Source organism: Schistocerca cancellata, chromosome 3 (assembly GCF_023864275.1).
Source record: "Schistocerca cancellata isolate TAMUIC-IGC-003103 chromosome 3, iqSchCanc2.1, whole genome shotgun sequence".
In the NCBI taxonomy this organism is placed as follows: Eukaryota; Metazoa; Arthropoda; class Insecta; order Orthoptera; family Acrididae; genus Schistocerca; species Schistocerca cancellata.
The window spans coordinates 76,244,471-76,250,878 of NC_064628.1; positions in this window are offsets into that span (position 1 = coordinate 76,244,471).

Consider the following 6,408-nt stretch of genomic DNA (forward strand, 5'->3'; position numbering starts at 1 on the left):
TGTGGTTTGAGTACACCACGACTTGTTAGTCAGAGCACTGACAGCCGCCTAACAGGCCATCTTACACGGGTGCTAGAAGACGTTCCTCTCCACACTAGGAGGAACCTGTAGCGCCAACATGATGCAGTCCATAGTGAACGAAGTACTGCAGCAAGTGTTCACGATTCGTCTGCAAATCGTTGAACTGGACACCGACGACCTGTACCGACCTGCTCCGTTCCTCGGATTTGATGCCTGTAGACTTTTTTCTGTGGGGAAAGCTGAAAGACACTGTCTAGAAGGACTTATAAACTACAACCGATGATGTGCAACAACGTATTACTGCAGCCTGCTCAGATATCTCTACTGAAATGCTAGCACGTGTGCAGCAGTCGTTCCACACAAGACTTTCCTTCTGCGAAAATATCTTCACAAAAGTGAAAGCCGGTAATTTGCAGTTACCAAAGCATAAACACAAAACAAAGAACAACACAACAACCTCAAAAGTAGAAGTATTATGATCTGGTTGCTGTAAGGTGAAGGAGCATGTCACACTTGAATCTCAAGATGATTTTAGAATCAGGTGAAGGAATTTGCACTAGAAACCGCCATAAGTGGACACCCCCAAAATATAAGTTTCTATTACGTGCATTGTGCTGCCACCTACTGCCAGGTACTCCATATCAGGGTCCTCAGTAGTGATTAGACATCGTGAGAGAGCAGAATGCGGCACTCCGCGGAACTCACGAGCTTCGAACGTGGTCAGCTGACATGGTGTCACTAGTGTTATACGTCTGTACGCGAGATTTACAGACTCCTAAACATACCTCGGTCCACAGTTTCCGATGTGGTAGTGAAGTGGAAAAGTGAAGGGACACGTAAAGTACAAAAGCGTACAGGCCAACCTCGTCTGCTGACTGACAGAGAGCGCCGACAGTTGAAGAGAGTCGCAATGTGTAACAGGCAGACATCTATCCAGACCATCACACAGGAATTCCAAACTGCATCAGGAGCCACTGCAAGTGGCAGACACTTGGGCAGGAGGTGAGATAACTTAGACTTCATGGTCAAGCGGCTGCTCATAAGCCACACATCACGACGGTGAAGGCCAAACGATGCCTCGCTTGGTGTAACGAGCGTAAGCATTGGACAATTTAACAGTGGTAAAACGTTGTGTGGAGTGACGAATCACGGTACACAATGTGGCGATCCGTTGGCAGGTTGTGGTATGGCGAATCCTCGGTGAACGTCATCTGTAATCGAGTGTTGTGGCAACAGCAAAATTCGGAGGCGGTAGTGTTATGGATTTGTCGTGTTTTCATGGAGGAGGCTTGCACCTATTGTTGTTTGGCGTGGCACTATCACAGCACAGGCTTACATTGATATTTTACTCACCTTCTTGCTTCCCACTGTTGAAGAGCAATTCTGGGATGGCGATTGAGTCTTTCAACAAGATCGAGCACCTGTTCCTAATGCACCGCCTGTGGCGGAGTGATTACATGACAATAACATCCCTGTAATGGACTGGCCTGCACAGAGTCCTGATCTGAATCCTATTGAATAGGTTTGAGATGTTTTGGAACGCGGACTTCGTGTCAGGCTTCACCGACCGACGTCGATACCTCTCTTCAGTGCCCCACTCCCTGCATAATGGGCTGCCATTCCCGAAGAAACCTTCCAGCACCTGATTGAACGTATGCCTGCGAGAGCGGAAGCTGTCATCAAGGCTAAGAGTGGGCCAACAACATATTGAATTCCAGACTACCGTAGGAAGACGTCTCGAACTTATAAGTCACTTTTAGCCAGGTGTCCGGATACTTTTGATCTCATAAACTATGTTCTGCTGTGCTATTTTTGTTGTTGCTAGACATCAGGTTGTGTTTTTTGCCGCATGGGTAAAAATTTCGAGTTCTGCATACTTAAGTGTTGTACCAAATATTGAAGCTATTCGTTATACACACAGCAAAAAAAGTTCTGCATCATCGTGATTCCCAGAACTCCTGAAGATAGACTTGACTGTTGATATTGTATGACAGACACAGTCCCTTTGACTGTTCAGAGATGTCACTAAACCCGCACAAAGATGTAAACAATCATGCATGAGCAGCGCCTATAAGACGCAGGGGTTCCGACAGCCGATCAGTTCCACTCATTCCATCTGGAAGGAGGTACACGGCTCGTGCTTTCTGTACTTCAACCATACCTAGACTGTCAATACCGCGGTTCGATCGCGTCCGCATTGTTACTTTGTGGCAGGAAGGGCTCTCAACAAGTGAAATGTCCAGGCGTCTCGGAGTGAACAAAAGCGATTTAGCTCTGACATGGAGTAGATACAGAGGGACAGGAACTGTGAATGACATGCCTCGATGAGGCCACCAAAGGGCTACTACTGCAGTGGATGATCGCTACCTACGGATTATGGCTCGGAGGAGCCCTGACAGCAAAGCCACCACGTTGAACAATGTTTTTCGAGTAGGACAGGACGTCGTGTTACTACTCAAACTGTGCGCAATAGGCTGCATGATGATCAACTTCACTCCCAACGTCCATGGCGAGGTTCATGTTTGCAACCACGACACCATGCAGCGCGGTACAGAGGGGCCCAACAACATGCCGAATGGACCGCGTAGGATTGGAGTCACGTTCTCTTCACCGATGAGTGTCGCATATGCCTTCAACCAGACAACTGTCGGAGACGTGTTTGGAGGCAACCGGGTCAGGCTGAGCGCCTTAGACACACTGTACAGCCAGTGCTGCAAGGTGTAGGTTCCCTGATGTTTTGGGGTGGCGTCATGTGGGGCAGACGTACGCCCCTGGTGGTAATGGAAGGCTCCATAACGATGTACGATACATGAATGCCATCCTCCGACCAACAGTGCAATCTTATCCGCCGCATATTGGCGAGGCATTGGTCTTCATTGGCGACAGTTCGCGCCCCCATCGTGTACATCTTGCGAATGACTTTCTTCAGGATAACGACATCTCTCGAGTAGAGTGGCCTGTCGAACATGCCTGGGATATATAGAAAAGTGTTGTTTGTGGACGGCATGACCCACTCTGAGGGATTTAAGCTGAATCTCTGAATCTCTGCTGAGCAGTGGGACAATCTGGACCAACAATGCATTGATGAACTTGTGACTAGTATGCGACGACGAATACAGGCATGCATCAGTGCAAGAGGACGTGCTACTTGGTATTATAGGTACCGGAGTGTACAGCAGTTTGGACCACCACCTCTGAAGTTCTCGCTGTGTGGTAGTACAACATGCCACGCGTGGTTTTCATGAGCAATAAAAAGGCGGGAAATGATGGTTATGTTGATCTCTATTGCAAATTTCTGTGTTCCGTAACTCTAGGATTCGAGGTGATTCAAAACATTTTTTGATGTGTGTTTATTGTTAATACTTCAGTTACAGAATAAAAGTCTACCTATTGTTGCGACTAGTTATATGAATTTTGGCTATCTAAGACACATTTCATCTGTCCTGCACCATCTCATACTATTAAACAGAAGGAGATCATTGACCAGGCAACATGTGATGTTTTGAAATTAACAGAGTTTCGTTAATGTGTAACAAATTTACTTGGCTTGAAAATGGAAATTTGTGTTAGTCTCATATACCTTCTGTTCAAGAATACTTTTAAGATGGTTCAATTGGCTCTGAGCACTATGGGACTTAACTTCTGTGGTCATCAGTCCCCTAGAACTTAGAACTACTTAAACCTAACTAACCTAAGGACAGCACACAACACCCAGCCATCACGAGGCAGAGAAAATCCCTGACCCCGCCGGGAATCGAACCCGGGAACCCGGGCGTGAGAAGCGAGAACGCTACCGCACGACCACGAGATGCGGGCAACTCAAATTAGTATTGCGATGCACAATAACTAATAAATATGAGTGTCTCGTGAGTAAATCGCAACTCTTATCATCAAAAGAGTTCAGTTGCTTGTAGGAAAGAAAATGAACTTGGTATACTAAGCACATGCGTTAAAGCTGGGGTGGGGACCATAAGAAACAATACGAATTTTAAAAACAAGTTTATTGTAAACAAAAAAGGAATGTTAAATCGACTAAATATTATTATTCCTCTTAAACAGAGGATACAGTATTTTGGTTTTCGAACGCAGTAGAGATTATAACTATACTTCTCTCGAAACCAATCCAAATGTGATAACAATCAGAGCTGTAGAAATACTTTCCAACCACGGTCAGACGTTAGACAGTATTGGTCACTCGTCAGAGTTGAATGTTAGTAGCGCAAATTGCTCTTGACCGATATTTGCTGTGGCATCCAGGGTTAGTTAACCTGGCAGTGGAAGGTACAGGAGAGAGAACAAATAGTAGGATGAGGGCAAGACTAGGATAAGCCAAAGGTGGCAGTATATGTTGGGAGTAATAGGTAGAGATGAAAAGATTAAAACAAGATGAGATGTACGACGACATCAAAACAGTCGAACGACTGGCGACTAAAAAAGAAGAAAAAAAGAGAAAAAAGAAAAAAAGAGAAAACCAAGAAAAAATTGATATAAATATAAAAAATTGCTTGATGGGATGTCTGTCCAAGGACATGATATCGTCATTAAAGACGTTTCAGTCAGGCCTCAGATGTTCGGCCTCTTGCATATTTTATCCAACTGATGACTGTACCGAATCCTCCATACCATGTGTTCCCCAAGCTGTACTGGATGGAAGAGGTTACACATGAGTTTTAATTCAAAACCTATTTTCCCGGGTACTTGAGCGCGAACTTCAGTATTGTACTACTGTATCAGGGTCCTGTACACCTGAGTTCGTTCTTTCAGACAGTCTGTGTGACTTGAGAGGTTAACCGATGCCGAAGAACATCATTCACAAATATAATGCTTGCCCATACTTCTGGCACTAAGCATCGTCTGTAGTAACTGCTCTGAAGCAGTTAAACATTCTGATATTTTCATACGATTGCTTTTCAACTACTGGTGCTTACGCCGGTTGGATCTCTGTTACTCAAGAGATACTCGTTCATCAGTTCACATTACAGTACACGTCAGCGGGCCTGTAGTGTGCATCGAGTTGAAGACAATGCTTTTAGCATGTACAGTTGTCTTCTGCATTGTTACTTGAAAGGTTTGTATTGTATTGTATTGCATGTTAACCGGGGACCTAGAAACGACGGAGAGGCTCCGTCCCCGCCGCAGCCGCAGTGGTCCACAACACCACGACGACTACCGCAGTCCACTTCACCCCTCCGCCGCCCCACATCGAACCCATAGTTATTGTGCGGTTCGGCCCCCCTTGGACCCCCAGGGAACGTCTCACACCAGACGAGCGTGACCCCTATGTTTGTGTGGTAGAGTAATGGTGGTGTACGCGTGCGTGGAGAACTTGTTTGCGCAGCAATCGCCGACATCGTGAAACTAGGGCGTAATAAGGGGAACCAACCTGCATTCGCCGAGGCAGATGGAAAACCGCCTAAAAACCATCCACAGACTGGCCGGGTCACCGGACCTCGACACAAATCCGCCGGGTGGATTCGTGCCGGGGACCAGGCGGTCCTTCCCGCCCGGAAAGCCGTGCGTTAGACCGCACGGCCAACCGGGCGGGCTACTTGAAAGGTTTAATAACATACTTTGTGGTTTTGAAATCCGTTTATCTCTACCACATTAGTGAATAACGTTCTTTGTGCCATGATGTCTGTCAGCGACCGACTATTAATTTGCCCGAAAGCAACCTAATAGTCGGTCGCTGTCATGTATCTCTTCGTTATATTGTTTTTACCCACCAATTCAGCAAATTTCCTGTAAATGTTACATTTAAATTTTTCTGGTTCAGGACAGTATGCAGAAATTGCAAATGCTGTACTTCCGAGATAATCATGTCACATGCAGGTACAGGAAGCAAGCCAGGTGAATGTGAGTGCATTAGTTAATTATATTGATATGTAGAAATATGAAGTACACATACCAAGGACCCTATATTATAGGAGGGTCGTTCAGTAAGTACTGCAACACTCTGGCTTTCTCCGCCAGTTTCGGTTGAAAAACCACAAAATTTGTTGTGAGACATCGTGGTATATTCTCGCTTTAGACCCTACAATTTGGCGTTATTCATAGCCTTTAAAATGGCGTCTGTAATGGAAATGCGTTCCAAGCAGAGAGCTGTCATTATGTTTCTTTTGGTGGAAAACTGGAGCATCGCAGGTATTCATATGCGCTTGCAGAATGTCTACTGAGACCTGGCAGTGAACGGTGGGTCGCTGGGCGAGGTTGTCTGTTCTAATCGCAACAAGGTCGCGCAAACCTGTCCCGATCTCAGGGGCGCCGGCCGGCCTAACACACCTGTGATTCCTGGAATGTTGAAATACACTCCTGGAAATTGAAATAAGAACACCGTGAATTCATTGTCCCAGGAAGGGGAAACTTTATTGACACATTCCTGGGGTCAGA